Source organism: Ranitomeya variabilis, chromosome 4, assembly GCF_051348905.1.
Source record: "Ranitomeya variabilis isolate aRanVar5 chromosome 4, aRanVar5.hap1, whole genome shotgun sequence".
Classification (NCBI taxonomy): domain Eukaryota; kingdom Metazoa; phylum Chordata; class Amphibia; order Anura; family Dendrobatidae; genus Ranitomeya; species Ranitomeya variabilis.
The window spans coordinates 442,182,362-442,198,823 of record NC_135235.1 but is presented as its reverse complement, the minus strand read 5'-3'; positions in this window follow the sequence as shown (position 1 = coordinate 442,198,823).

Genomic DNA, 16,462 nt, shown 5'->3' with positions numbered 1-16,462 from the left:
CCCCTCTAGCTGTCCATTCCATCTCCAAGAGAGGTGTGTTTTATGCCATTTTAGCCAAAAAAAAGTTTCATCCATTTTCTCATAATTTAAGAAACCTTGATGTAATCTTTGTCTTCAGGACTCCTCTAGCCTGTGAACTGGGTGTTATTAAGGTTACATATCACATTTCTATATTTTAAAGACTGTCAACATTTATCAAACCTGGCCACAAAGCAGGAAATGCGTCAAACTAAAAACTCCACACTGCTAAAAAATTGCTATTTTAATGGTCTCTCTGGACTTTGGAAACCTATTTCGGACTGGTAAGCTGAACATACACATGTGACAGCTATTGCCAATCACAGGCTTCACCAGTTATCCTATGGCCCATAAATGTAGAGGTCATTGATTAGCTACATCTGTCAAGAGGGCATTGTTGAGACCCCATTGCTGTTGGGTACTTAGAGACCGGCAGGACTACCGGGCCAGCAGCAATGGAATTTAGGGTAGAATTACAAGGTAAGTAATAATTTTTGGCATTCCCTCCTTTGTGTCCATTTCTTAAAAATACTGTACAACCTAAATTGTACCTATATACCTATGCAAAGAACATCATCACTGCAGGCAACTTGCCAAAGACTGGTTGGATTAATGGAGCTGCGGCATTAGAATGAGTTCTGAATCCAAAAATAAGTAATGACTTTTGGTTTTTCACTACTCTTTCGACATTTTTTGACACAAATCCTGGAAAACCACTTAAAAATGTAACTTAGGTGCAGAATAATGGGTGAAACATATCAAATTTAATATCACAATACTAATGGATGAGTAGAAAACTAGGCAACGTATACGTTTTAGATATACATGATTAGAAAGTAGTCTTGACCTATAATGTACTTAGAAGATTAAAGAAGTAATACATGACACTGAAAATTGTTTATTACAACCCTATTATTTTACGATATCACTAAAAATTACCATATCACTGATGATTTGGTCTAAAAGCCTAAATAATATTACATGATCACTCTTCATTTTTGGTCACTACTGTGGTTTAGTACAAGAAATGTATTACAATTACAGTCTACTCTTAGCTATTTTTCCTAAATTATGAGCAAATAGATTAAACACACCTAGTAAAAAAAATATATTAAACAATCAGCCTCCTCCATGACCCCTCTAGCTGTCCATTCCATCTCCAAGAGAGGTGTGTTTTATGCCATTTTAGCCAAAAAAAAGTTTCATCCATTTTCTCATAATTTAAGAAACCTTGAATTGATGTAATCTTTGTCTTCAGGACTCCTCTAGCGTGTGAACTGGGTGTTATTAAGGTTACATATCACATTTCTATATTTTAAAGACTGTCAACATTTATCAAACCTGGCCACAAAGCAGGAAATGCATCAAACTAAAAACTCCACACTGCTAAAAAATTGCTATTTTAATGGTCTCTCTGGACTTTGGAAACCTATTTGGGAATGGTAAGCTGAACATACACATGTGACAGCTATTGCCAATCACAGGCTTCACCAGTTATCCTATGGCCCATAAATGTAGAGGTCATTGATTAGCTACATCTGTCAAGAGGGCATTGTTGAGACCCCATTGCTGTTGGGTACTTAGAGACCGGCAGGACTACCGGGCCAGCAGCAATGGAATTTAGGGTAGAATTACAAGGTAAGTAATAATTTTTGGCATTCCCTCCTTTGTGTCCATTTTTAAAAATACTGTACAACCTAAATTGTACCTATATACCTATGCAAAGAACATCATCACTGCAGGCAACTTGCCAAAGACTGGTTGGATTTATGGAGCTACGGCATTAGAATGAGTTCTGAATCCAAAGATAAGTAATGACTTTTGGGTTTTCACTACTCTTTCGACATTTTTTGCCACAAATCCTGGAAAACCACTTAAAAATGTAACTTAGGTGCAGAATAATGGGTCAAACATATCAAATTTAATATCGCAATACTAATGGATGAGTAGAAAACTTGGCAACGTATACGTTTTAGATATACATGATTAGAAAGTACTCTTGACCTATAATGTACTTAGAAGATTAAAGAAGTAATACATGACACTGAAAATTGTTTATTACAACCCTATTATTTTACGATATCACTAAAAATTACCATATCACTGATGATTTGGTCTAAAAGCCTAAATAATATTACATGATAACTCTTCATTTTTGGTCACTACTGTGGTTTAGTACAAGAAATGTACTACAATTACAGTCTACTCTTAGCTATTTTTCCTAAATTATAAGCAAACAGATTAAACACACCAAATAAAACAAATATATTAAATAATCAGCCTCCTCCATGACCCCTCTAGCTGTCCATTCCATCTCCAAGAGAGGTGTGTTTTATGCCATTTTAGCCAAAAAAAAGTTTCATCCATTTTCTCATAATTTAAGAAACCTTGATGTAATCTTTGTCTTCAGGACTCCTCTAGCCTGTGAACTGGGTGTTATTAAGGTTACATATCACATTTCTATATTTTAAAGACTGTCAACATTTATCAAACCTGGCCACAAAGCAGGAAATGCGTCAAACTAAAAACTCCACACTGCTAAAAAATTGCTATTTTAATGGTCTCTCTGGACTTTGGAAACCTATTTCGGACTGGTAAGCTGAACATACACATGTGACAGCTATTGCCAATCACAGGCTTCACCAGTTATCCTATGGCCCATAAATGTAGAGGTCATTGATTAGCTACATCTGTCAAGAGGGCATTGTTGAGACCCCATTGCTGTTGGGTACTTAGAGACCGGCAGGACTACCGGGCCAGCAGCAATGGAATTTAGGGTAGAATTACAAGGTAAGTAATAATTTTTGGCATTCCCTCCTTTGTGTCCATTTCTTAAAAATACTGTACAACCTAAATTGTACCTATATACCTATGCAAAGAACATCATCACTGCAGGCAACTTGCCAAAGACTGGTTGGATTAATGGAGCTGCGGCATTAGAATGAGTTCTGAATCCAAAAATAAGTAATGACTTTTGGTTTTTCACTACTCTTTCGACATTTTTTGACACAAATCCTGGAAAACCACTTAAAAATGTAACTTAGGTGCAGAATAATGGGTGAAACATATCAAATTTAATATCACAATACTAATGGATGAGTAGAAAACTAGGCAACGTATACGTTTTAGATATACATGATTAGAAAGTAGTCTTGACCTATAATGTACTTAGAAGATTAAAGAAGTAATACATGACACTGAAAATTGTTTATTACAACCCTATTATTTTACGATATCACTAAAAATTACCATATCACTGATGATTTGGTCTAAAAGCCTAAATAATATTACATGATAACTCTTCATTTTTGGTCACTACTGTGGTTTAGTACAAGAAATGTACTACAATTACAGTCTACTCTTAGCTATTTTTCCTAAATTATGAGCAAACAGATTAAACACACCAAATAAAACAAATATATTAAATAATCAGCCTCCTCCATGACCCCTCTAGCTGTCCATTCCATCTCCAAGAGAGGTGTGTTTTATGCCATTTTAGCCAAAAAAAAGTTTCATCCATTTTCTCATAATTTAAGAAACCTTGATGTAATCTTTGTCTTCAGGACTCCTCTAGCCTGTGAACTGGGTGTTATTAAGGTTACATATCACATTTCTATATTTTAAAGACTGTCAACATTTATCAAACCTGGCCACAAAGCAGGAAATGCGTCAAACTAAAAACTCCACACTGCTAAAAAATTGCTATTTTAATGGTCTCTCTGGACTTTGGAAACCTATTTCGGACTGGTAAGCTGAACATACACATGTGACAGCTATTGCCAATCACAGGCTTCACCAGTTATCCTATGGCCCATAAATGTAGAGGTCATTGATTAGCTACATCTGTCAAGAGGGCATTGTTGAGACCCCATTGCTGTTGGGTACTTAGAGACCGGCAGGACTACCGGGCCAGCAGCAATGGAATTTAGGGTAGAATTACAAGGTAAGTAATAATTTTTGGCATTCCCTCCTTTGTGTCCATTTCTTAAAAATACTGTACAACCTAAATTGTACCTATATACCTATGCAAAGAACATCATCACTGCAGGCAACTTGCCAAAGACTGGTTGGATTAATGGAGCTGCGGCATTAGAATGAGTTCTGAATCCAAAAATAAGTAATGACTTTTGGTTTTTCACTACTCTTTCGACATTTTTTGACACAAATCCTGGAAAACCACTTAAAAATGTAACTTAGGTGCAGAATAATGGGTGAAACATATCAAATTTAATATCACAATACTAATGGATGAGTAGAAAACTAGGCAACGTATACGTTTTAGATATACATGATTAGAAAGTAGTCTTGACCTATAATGTACTTAGAAGATTAAAGAAGTAATACATGACACTGAAAATTGTTTATTACAACCCTATTATTTTACGATATCACTAAAAATTACCATATCACTGATGATTTGGTCTAAAAGCCTAAATAATATTACATGATCACTCTTCATTTTTGGTCACTACTGTGGTTTAGTACAAGAAATGTATTACAATTACAGTCTACTCTTAGCTATTTTTCCTAAATTATGAGCAAATAGATTAAACACACCTAGTAAAAAAAATATATTAAACAATCAGCCTCCTCCATGACCCCTCTAGCTGTCCATTCCATCTCCAAGAGAGGTGTGTTTTATGCCATTTTAGCCAAAAAAAAGTTTCATCCATTTTCTCATAATTTAAGAAACCTTGATGTAATCTTTGTCTTCAGGACTCCTCTAGCCTGTGAACTGGGTGTTATTAAGGTTACATATCACATTTCTATATTTTAAAGACTGTCAACATTTATCAAACCTGGCCACAAAGCAGGAAATGCGTCAAACTAAAAACTCCACACTGCTAAAAAATTGCTATTTTAATGGTCTCTCTGGACTTTGGAAACCTATTTTGGACTGGTAAGCTGAACATACACATGTGACAGCTATTGCCAATCACAGGCTTCACCAGTTATCCTATGGCCCATAAATGTAGAGGTCATTGATTAGCTACATCTGTCAAGAGGGCATTGTTGAGACCCCATTGCTGTTGGGTACTTAGAGACCGGCAGGACTACCGGGCCAGCAGCAATGGAATTTAGGGTAGAATTACAAGGTAAGTAATAATTTTTGGCATTCCCTCCTTTGTGTCCATTTCTTAAAAATACTGTACAACCTAAATTGTACCTATATACCTATGCAAAGAACATCATCACTGCAGGCAACTTGCCAAAGACTGGTTGGATTTATGGAGCTACGGCATTAGAATGAGTTCTGAATCCAAAGATAAGTAATGACTTTTGGGTTTTCACTACTCTTTCGACATTTTTTGCCACAAATCCTGGAAAACCACTTAAAAATGTAACTTAGGTGCAGAATAATGGGTCAAACATATCAAATTTAATATCGCAATACTAATGGATGAGTAGAAAACTTGGCAACGTATACGTTTTAGATATACATGATTAGAAAGTACTCTTGACCTATAATGTACTTAGAAGATTAAAGAAGTAATACATGACACTGAAAATTGTTTATTACAACCCTATTATTTTACGATATCACTAAAAATTACCATATCACTGATGATTTGGTCTAAAAGCCTAAATAATATTACATGATAACTCTTCATTTTTGGTCACTACTGTGGTTTAGTACAAGAAATGTACTACAATTACAGTCTACTCTTAGCTATTTTTCCTAAATTATGAGCAAACAGATTAAACACACCAAATAAAACAAATATATTAAATAATCAGCCTCCTCCATGACCCCTCTAGCTGTCCATTCCATCTCCAAGAGAGGTGTGTTTTATGCCATTTTAGCCAAAAAAAAGTTTCATCCATTTTCTCATAATTTAAGAAACCTTGATGTAATCTTTGTCTTCAGGACTCCTCTAGCCTGTGAACTGGGTGTTATTAAGGTTACATATCACATTTCTATATTTTAAAGACTGTCAACATTTATCAAACCTGGCCACAAAGCAGGAAATGCGTCAAACTAAAAACTCCACACTGCTAAAAAATTGCTATTTTAATGGTCTCTCTGGACTTTGGAAACCTATTTCGGACTGGTAAGCTGAACATACACATGTGACAGCTATTGCCAATCACAGGCTTCACCAGTTATCCTATGGCCCATAAATGTAGAGGTCATTGATTAGCTACATCTGTCAAGAGGGCATTGTTGAGACCCCATTGCTGTTGGGTACTTAGAGACCGGCAGGACTACCGGGCCAGCAGCAATGGAATTTAGGGTAGAATTACAGGGTAAGTAATAATTTTTGGCATTCCCTCCTTTGTGTCCATTTTTTTAAAATACTGTACAACCTAAATTGTACCTATATACCTATGCAAAGAACATCAACACTGCAGGCAACTTGCCAAAGACTGGTTGGATTAATGGAGCTGCGGCATTAGAATGAGTTCTGAATCCAAAAATAAGTAATGACTTTTGGTTTTTCACTACTCTTTCGACATTTTTTGACACAAATCCTGGAAAACCACTTAAAAATGTAACTTAGGTGCAGAATAATGGGTGAAACATATCAAATTTAATATCACAATACTAATGGATGAGTAGAAAACTTGGCAACGTATACGTTTTAGATATACATGATTAGAAAGTACTCTTGACCTATAATGTACTTAGAAGATTAAAGAAGTAATACATGATACTGAAAATTGTTTATTACAACCCTATTATTTTACGATATCACTAAAAATTACCATATCACTGATGATTTGGTCTAAAAGCCTAAATAATATTACATGATAACTCTTCATTTTTGGTCACTACTGTGGTTTAGTACAAGAAATGTATTACAATTACAGTCTACTCTTAGCTATTTTTCCTAAATTATGAGCAAACAGATTAAACACACCTAGTAAAAAAAATATATTAAACAATCAGCCTCCTCCATGACCCCTCTAGCTGTCCATTCCATCTCCAAGAGAGGTGTGTTTTATGCCATTTTAGCCAAAAAAAGTTTCATCCATTTTCTCATAATTTAAGAAACCTTGAATTGATGTAATCTTTGTCTTCAGGACTCCTCTAGCCTGTGAACTGGGTGTTATTAAGGTTACATATCACATTTCTATATTTTAAAGACTGTCAACATTTATCAAACCTGGCCAAAAAGCAGGAAATGCATCAAACTAAAACTCCACACTGCTAAAAAATTGCTATTTTAATGGTCTCTCTGGACTTTGGAAACCTATTTGGGACTGGTAAGCTGAACATACACATGTGACAGCTATTGCCAATCACAGGCTTCACTAGTTATCCTATGGCCCATAAATATAGAGGTCATTGATTAGCTACATCTGTCAAGAGGGCATTGTTGGGACCCCATTGCTGTTGGGTACTTAGAGACCGGCAGGACAACCGGGACAGCAGCATGGGAATTTAAGGTAGAATTACAGGGTAAATAATAATTTTTGGCATTCCCTCCTTTGTGTCCATTTTTTAAAAATACTGTACAACCTAAATTGTACCTATATACCTATGCAAAGAACATCATCACTGCAGGCAACTTGCCAAAGACTGGTTGGATTTATGGAGCTACGGCATTAGAATGAGTTCTGAATCCAAAGATAAGTAATGACTTTTGGGTTTTCACTACTCTTTCGACATTTTTTGCCACAAATCCTGGAAAACCACTTAAAAATGTAACTTAGGTGCAGAATAATGGGTCAAACATATCAAATTTAATATCGCAATACTAATGGATGAGTAGAAAACTTGGCAACGTATACGTTTTAGATATACATGATTAGAAAGTACTCTTGACCTATAATGTACTTAGAAGATTAAAGAAGTAATACATGACACTGAAAATTGTTTATTACAACCCTATTATTTTACGATATCACTAAAAATTACCATATCACTGATGATTTGGTCTAAAAGCCTAAATAATATTACATGATCACTCTTCATTTTTAGTCACTACTGTGGTTTAGTACAAGAAATGTATTACAATTACAGTCTACTCTTAGCTATTTTTCCTAAATTATGAGCAAATAGATTAAACACACCTAGTAAAAAAAATATATTAAACAATCAGCCTCCTCCATGACCCCTCTAGCTGTCCATTCCATCTCCAAGAGAGGTGTGTTTTATGCCATTTTAGCCAAAAAAAAGTTTCATCCATTTTCTCATAATTTAAGAAACCTTGATGTAATCTTTGTCTTCAGGACTCCTCTAGCCTGTGAACTGGGTGTTATTAAGGTTACATATCACATTTCTATATTTTAAAGACTGTCAACATTTATCAAACCTGGCCACAAAGCAGGAAATGCGTCAAACTAAAAACTCCACACTGCTAAAAAATTGCTATTTTAATGGTCTCTCTGGACTTTGGAAACCTATTTCGGACTGGTAAGCTGAACATACACATGTGACAGCTATTGCCAATCACAGGCTTCACCAGTTATCCTATGGCCCATAAATGTAGAGGTCATTGATTAGCTACATCTGTCAAGAGGGCATTGTTGAGACCCCATTGCTGTTGGGTACTTAGAGACCGGCAGGACTACCGGGCCAGCAGCAATGGAATTTAGGGTAGAATTACAAGGTAAGTAATAATTTTTGGCATTCCCTCCTTTGTGTCCATTTCTTAAAAATACTGTACAACCTAAATTGTACCTATATACCTATGCAAAGAACATCATCACTGCAGGCAACTTGCCAAAGACTGGTTGGATTAATGGAGCTGCGGCATTAGAATGAGTTCTGAATCCAAAAATAAGTAATGACTTTTGGTTTTTCACTACTCTTTCGACATTTTTTGACACAAATCCTGGAAAACCACTTAAAAATGTAACTTAGGTGCAGAATAATGGGTGAAACATATCAAATTTAATATCACAATACTAATGGATGAGTAGAAAACTAGGCAACGTATACGTTTTAGATATACATGATTAGAAAGTAGTCTTGACCTATAATGTACTTAGAAGATTAAAGAAGTAATACATGACACTGAAAATTGTTTATTACAACCCTATTATTTTACGATATCACTAAAAATTACCATATCACTGATGATTTGGTCTAAAAGCCTAAATAATATTACATGATCACTCTTCATTTTTGGTCACTACTGTGGTTTAGTACAAGAAATGTATTACAATTACAGTCTACTCTTAGCTATTTTTCCTAAATTATGAGCAAATAGATTAAACACACCTAGTAAAAAAAATATATTAAACAATCAGCCTCCTCCATGACCCCTCTAGCTGTCCATTCCATCTCCAAGAGAGGTGTGTTTTATGCCATTTTAGCCAAAAAAAAGTTTCATCCATTTTCTTATAATTTAAGAAACCTTGATGTAATCTTTGTCTTCAGGACTCCTCTAGCCTGTGAACTGGGTGTTATTAAGGTTACATATCACATTTCTATATTTTAAAGACTGTCAACATTTATCAAACCTGGCCACAAAGCAGGAAATGCGTCAAACTAAAAACTCCACACTGCTAAAAAATTGCTATTTTAATGGTCTCTCTGGACTTTGGAAACCTATTTCGGACTGGTAAGCTGAACATACACATGTGACAGCTATTGCCAATCACAGGCTTCACCAGTTATCCTATGGCCCATAAATGTAGAGGTCATTGATTAGCTACATCTGTCAAGAGGGCATTGTTGAGACCCCATTGCTGTTGGGTACTTAGAGACCGGCAGGACTACCGGGCCAGCAGCAATGGAATTTAGGGTAGAATTACAAGGTAAGTAATAATTTTTGGCATTCCCTCCTTTGTGTCCATTTCTTAAAAATACTGTACAACCTAAATTGTACCTATATACCTATGCAAAGAACATCATCACTGCAGGCAACTCGCCAAAGACTGGTTGGATTAATGGAGCTGCGGCATTAGAATGAGTTCTGAATCCAAAAATAAGTAATGACTTTTGGTTTTTCACTACTCTTTCGACATTTTTTGACACAAATCCTGGAAAACCACTTAAAAATGTAACTTAGGTGCAGAATAATGGGTGAAACATATCAAATTTAATATCACAATACTAATGGATGAGTAGAAAACTAGGCAACGTATACGTTTTAGATATACATGATTAGAAAGTAGTCTTGACCTATAATGTACTTAGAAGATTAAAGAAGTAATACATGACACTGAAAATTGTTTATTACAACCCTATTATTTTACGATATCACTAAAAATTACCATATCACTGATGATTTGGTCTAAAAGCCTAAATAATATTACATGATCACTCTTCATTTTTGGTCACTACTGTGGTTTAGTACAAGAAATGTATTACAATTACAGTCTACTCTTAGCTATTTTTCCTAAATTATGAGCAAATAGATTAAACACACCTAGTAAAAAAAATATATTAAACAATCAGCCTCCTCCATGACCCCTCTAGCTGTCCATTCCATCTCCAAGAGAGGTGTGTTTTATGCCATTTTAGCCAAAAAAAAGTTTCATCCATTTTCTCATAATTTAAGAAACCTTGAATTGATGTAATCTTTGTCTTCAGGACTCCTCTAGCGTGTGAACTGGGTGTTATTAAGGTTACATATCACATTTCTATATTTTAAAGACTGTCAACATTTATCAAACCTGGCCACAAAGCAGGAAATGCATCAAACTAAAAACTCCACACTGCTAAAAAATTGCTATTTTAATGGTCTCTCTGGACTTTGGAAACCTATTTGGGAATGGTAAGCTGAACATACACATGTGACAGCTATTGCCAATCACAGGCTTCACCAGTTATCCTATGGCCCATAAATGTAGAGGTCATTGATTAGCTACATCTGTCAAGAGGGCATTGTTGAGACCCCATTGCTGTTGGGTACTTAGAGACCGGCAGGACTACCGGGCCAGCAGCAATGGAATTTAGGGTAGAATTACAAGGTAAGTAATAATTTTTGGCATTCCCTCCTTTGTGTCCATTTTTTAAAAATACTGTACAACCTAAATTGTACCTATATACCTATGCAAAGAACATCATCACTGCAGGCAACTTGCCAAAGACTGGTTGGATTTATGGAGCTACGGCATTAGAATGAGTTCTGAATCCAAAGATAAGTAATGACTTTTGGGTTTTCACTACTCTTTCGACATTTTTTGCCACAAATCCTGGAAAACCACTTAAAAATGTAACTTAGGTGCAGAATAATGGGTCAAACATATCAAATTTAATATCGCAATACTAATGGATGAGTAGAAAACTTGGCAACGTATACGTTTTAGATATACATGATTAGAAAGTACTCTTGACCTATAATGTACTTAGAAGATTAAAGAAGTAATACATGACACTGAAAATTGTTTATTACAACCCTATTATTTTATGATATCACTAAAAATTACCATATCACTGATGATTTGGTCTAAAAGCCTAAATAATATTACATGATAACTCTTCATTTTTGGTCACTACTGTGGTTTAGTACAAGAAATGTACTACCATTACAGTCTACTCTTAGCTATTTTTCCTAAATTATGAGCAAACAGATTAAACACACCAAATAAAACAAATATATTAAATAATCAGCCTCCTCCATGACCCCTCTAGCTGTCCATTCCATCTCCAAGAGAGGTGTGTTTTATGCCATTTTAGCCAAAAAAAAGTTTCATCCATTTTCTCATAATTTAAGAAACCTTGATGTAATCTTTGTCTTCAGGACTCCTCTAGCCTGTGAACTGGGTGTTATTAAGGTTACATATCACATTTCTATATTTTAAAGACTGTCAACATTTATCAAACCTGGCCACAAAGCAGGAAATGCGTCAAACTAAAAACTCCACACTGCTAAAAAATTGCTATTTTAATGGTCTCTCTGGACTTTGGAAACCTATTTCGGACTGGTAAGCTGAACATACACATGTGACAGCTATTGCCAATCACAGGCTTCACCAGTTATCCTATGGCCCATAAATGTAGAGGTCATTGATTAGCTACATCTGTCAAGAGGGCATTGTTGAGACCCCATTGCTGTTGGGTACTTAGAGACCGGCAGGACTACCGGGCCAGCAGCAATGGAATTTAGGGTAGAATTACAAGGTAAGTAATAATTTTTGGCATTCCCTCCTTTGTGTCCATTTCTTAAAAATACTGTACAACCTAAATTGTACCTATATACCTATGCAAAGAACATCATCACTGCAGGCAACTTGCCAAAGACTGGTTGGATTAATGGAGCTGCGGCATTAGAATGAGTTCTGAATCCAAAAATAAGTAATGACTTTTGGTTTTTCACTACTCTTTCGACATTTTTTGACACAAATCCTGGAAAACCACTTAAAAATGTAACTTAGGTGCAGAATAATGGGTGAAACATATCAAATTTAATATCACAATACTAATGGATGAGTAGAAAACTAGGCAACGTATACGTTTTAGATATACATGATTAGAAAGTAGTCTTGACCTATAATGTACTTAGAAGATTAAAGTAATACATGACACTGAAAATTGTTTATTACAACCCTATTATTTTACGATATCACTAAAAATTACCATATCACTGATGATTTGGTCTAAAAGCCTAAATAATATTACATGATCACTCTTCATTTTTGGTCACTACTGTGGTTTAGTACAAGAAATGTATTACAATTACAGTCTACTCTTAGCTATTTTTCCTAAATTATGAGCAAATAGATTAAACACACCTAGTAAAAAAAATATATTAAACAATCAGCCTCCTCCATGACCCCTCTAGCTGTCCATTCCATCTCCAAGAGAGGTGTTTTATGCCATTTTAGCCAAAAAAAAGTTTCATCCATTTTCTCATAATTTAAGAAACCTTGATGTAATCTTTGTCTTCAGGACTCCTCTAGCCTGTGAACTGGGTGTTATTAAGGTTACATATCACATTTCTATATTTTAAAGACTGTCAACATTTATCAAACCTGGCCACAAAGCAGGAAATGCGTCAAACTAAAAACTCCACACTGCTAAAAAATTGCTATTTTAATGGTCTCTCTGGACTTTGGAAACCTATTTTGGACTGGTAAGCTGAACATACACATGTGACAGCTATTGCCAATCACAGGCTTCACCAGTTATCCTATGGCCCATAAATGTAGAGGTCATTGATTAGCTACATCTGTCAAGAGGGCATTGTTGAGACCCCATTGCTGTTGGGTACTTAGAGACCGGCAGGACTACCGGGCCAGCAGCAATGGAATTTAGGGTAGAATTACAAGGTAAGTAATAATTTTTGGCATTCCCTCCTTTGTGTCCATTTCTTAAAAATACTGTACAACCTAAATTGTACCTATATACCTATGCAAAGAACATCATCACTGCAGGCAACTTGCCAAAGACTGGTTGGATTAATGGAGCTGCGGCATTAGAATGAGTTCTGAATCCAAAAATAAGTAATGACTTTTGGTTTTTCACTACTCTTTCGACATTTTTTGACACAAATCCTGGAACACCACTTAAAAATGTAACTTAGGTGCAGAATAATGGGTGAAACATATCAAATTTAATATCACAATACTAATGGATGAGTAGAAAACTAGGCAACGTATACGTTTTAGATATACATGATTAGAAAGTAGTCTTGACCTATAATGTACTTAGAAGATTAAAGAAGTAATACATGACACTGAAAATTGTTTATTACAACCCTATTATTTTACGATATCACTAAAAATTACCATATCACTGATGATTTGGTCTAAAAGCCTAAATAATATTACATGATCACTCTTCATTTTTGGTCACTACTGTGGTTTAGTACAAGAAATGTATTACAATTACAGTCTACGCTTAGCTATTTTTCCTAAATTATGAGCAAATAGATTAAACACACCTAGTAAAAAAAATATATTAAACAATCAGCCTCCTCCATGACCCCTCTAGCTGTCCATTCCATCTCCAAGAGAGGTGTGTTTTATGCCATTTTAGCCAAAAAAAAGTTTCATCCATTTTCTCATAATTTAAGAAACCTTGAATTGATGTAATCTTTGTCTTCAGGACTCCTCTAGCCTGTGAACTGGGTGTTATTAAGGTTACATATCACATTTCTATATTTTAAAGACTGTCAACATTTATCAAACCTGGCCAAAAAGCAGGAAATGCATCAAACTAAAACTCCACACTGCTAAAAAATTGCTATTTTAATGGTCTCTCTGGACTTTGGAAACCTATTTGGGACTGGTAAGCTGAACATACACATGTGACAGCTATTGCCAATCACAGGCTTCACTAGTTATCCTATGGCCCATAAATATAGAGGTCATTGATTAGCTACATCTGTCAAGAGGGCATTGTTGGGACCCCATTGCTGTTGGGTACTTAGAGACCGGCAGGACAACCGGGACAGCAGCATGGGAATTTAAGGTAGAATTACAGGGTAAATAATAATTTTTGGCATTCCCTCCTTTGTGTCCATTTTTTAAAAATACTGTACAACCTAAATTGTACCTATATACCTATGCAAAGAACATCATCACTGCAGGCAACTTGCCAAAGACTGGTTGGATTTATGGAGCTACGGCATTAGAATGAGTTCTGAATCCAAAGATAAGTAATGACTTTTGGGTTTTCACTACTCTTTCGACATTTTTTGCCACAAATCCTGGAAAACCACTTAAAAATGTAACTTAGGTGCAGAATAATGGGTCAAACATATCAAATTTAATATCGCAATACTAATGGATGAGTAGAAAACTTGGCAACGTATACGTTTTAGATATACATGATTAGAAAGTACTCTTGACCTATAATGTACTTAGAAGATTAAAGAAGTAATACATGACACTGAAAATTGTTTATTACAACCCTAGTATTTTACGATATCACTAAAAATTACCATATCACTGATGATTTGGTCTAAAAGCCTAAATAATATTACATGATAACTCTTCATTTTTGGTCACTACTGTGGTTTAGTACAAGAAATGTACTACAATTACAGTCTACTCTTAGCTATTTTTCCTAAATTATGAGCAAACAGATTAAACACACCAAATAAAACAAATATATTAAATAATCAGCCTCCTCCATGACCCCTCTAGCTGTCCATTCCATCTCCAAGAGAGGTGTGTTTTATGCCATTTTAGCCAAAAAAAAGTTTCATCCATTTTCTCATAATTTAAGAAACCTTGATGTAATCTTTGTCTTCAGGACTCCTCTAGCCTGTGAACTGGGTGTTATTAAGGTTACATATCACATTTCTATATTTTAAAGACTGTCAACATTTATCAAACCTGGCCACAAAGCAGGAAATGCGTCAAACTAAAAACTCCACACTGCTAAAAAATTGCTATTTTAATGGTCTCTCTGGACTTTGGAAACCTATTTCGGACTGGTAAGCTGAACATACACATGTGACAGCTATTGCCAATCACAGGCTTCACCAGTTATCCTATGGCCCATAAATGTAGAGGTCATTGATTAGCTACATCTGTCAAGAGGGCATTGTTGAGACCCCATTGCTGTTGGGTACTTAGAGACCGGCAGGACTACCGGGCCAGCAGCAATGGAATTTAGGGTAGAATTACAAGGTAAGTAATAATTTTTGGCATTCCCTCCTTTGTGTCCATTTCTTAAAAATACTGTACAACCTAAATTGTACCTATATACCTATGCAAAGAACATCATCACTGCAGGCAACTCGCCAAAGACTGGTTGGATTAATGGAGCTGCGGCATTAGAATGAGTTCTGAATCCAAAAATAAGTAATGACTTTTGGTTTTTCACTACTCTTTCGACATTTTTTGACACAAATCCTGGAAAACCACTTAAAAATGTAACTTAGGTGCAGAATAATGGGTGAAACAAATCAAATTTAATATCACAATACTAATGGATGAGTAGAAAACTAGGCAACGTATACGTTTTAGATATACATGATTAGAAAGTAGTCTTGACCTATAATGTACTTAGAAGATTAAAGAAGTAATACATGACACTGAAAATTGTTTATTACAACCCTATTATTTTACGATATCACTAAAAATTACCATATCACTGATGATTTGGTCTAAAAGCCTAAATAATATTACATGATCACTCTTCATTTTTGGTCACTACTGTGGTTTAGTACAAGAAATGTATTACAATTACAGTCTACTCTTAGCTATTTTTCCTAAATTATGAGCAAATAGATTAAACACACCTAGTAAAAAAAATATATTAAACAATCAGCCTCCTCCATGACCCCTCTAGCTGTCCATTCCATCTCCAAGAGAGGTGTGTTTTATGCCATTTTAGCCAAAAAAAAGTTTCATCCATTTTCTCATAATTTAAGAAACCTTGAATTGATGTAATCTTTGTCTTCAGGACTCCTCTAGCGTGTGAACTGGGTGTTATTAAGGTTACATATCACATTTCTATATTTTAAAGACTGTCAACATTTATCAAACCTGGCCACAAAGCAGGAAATGCATCAAACTAAAAACTCCACACTGCTAAAAAATTGCTATTTTAATGGTCTCTCTGGACTTTGGAAACCTATTTGGGAATGGT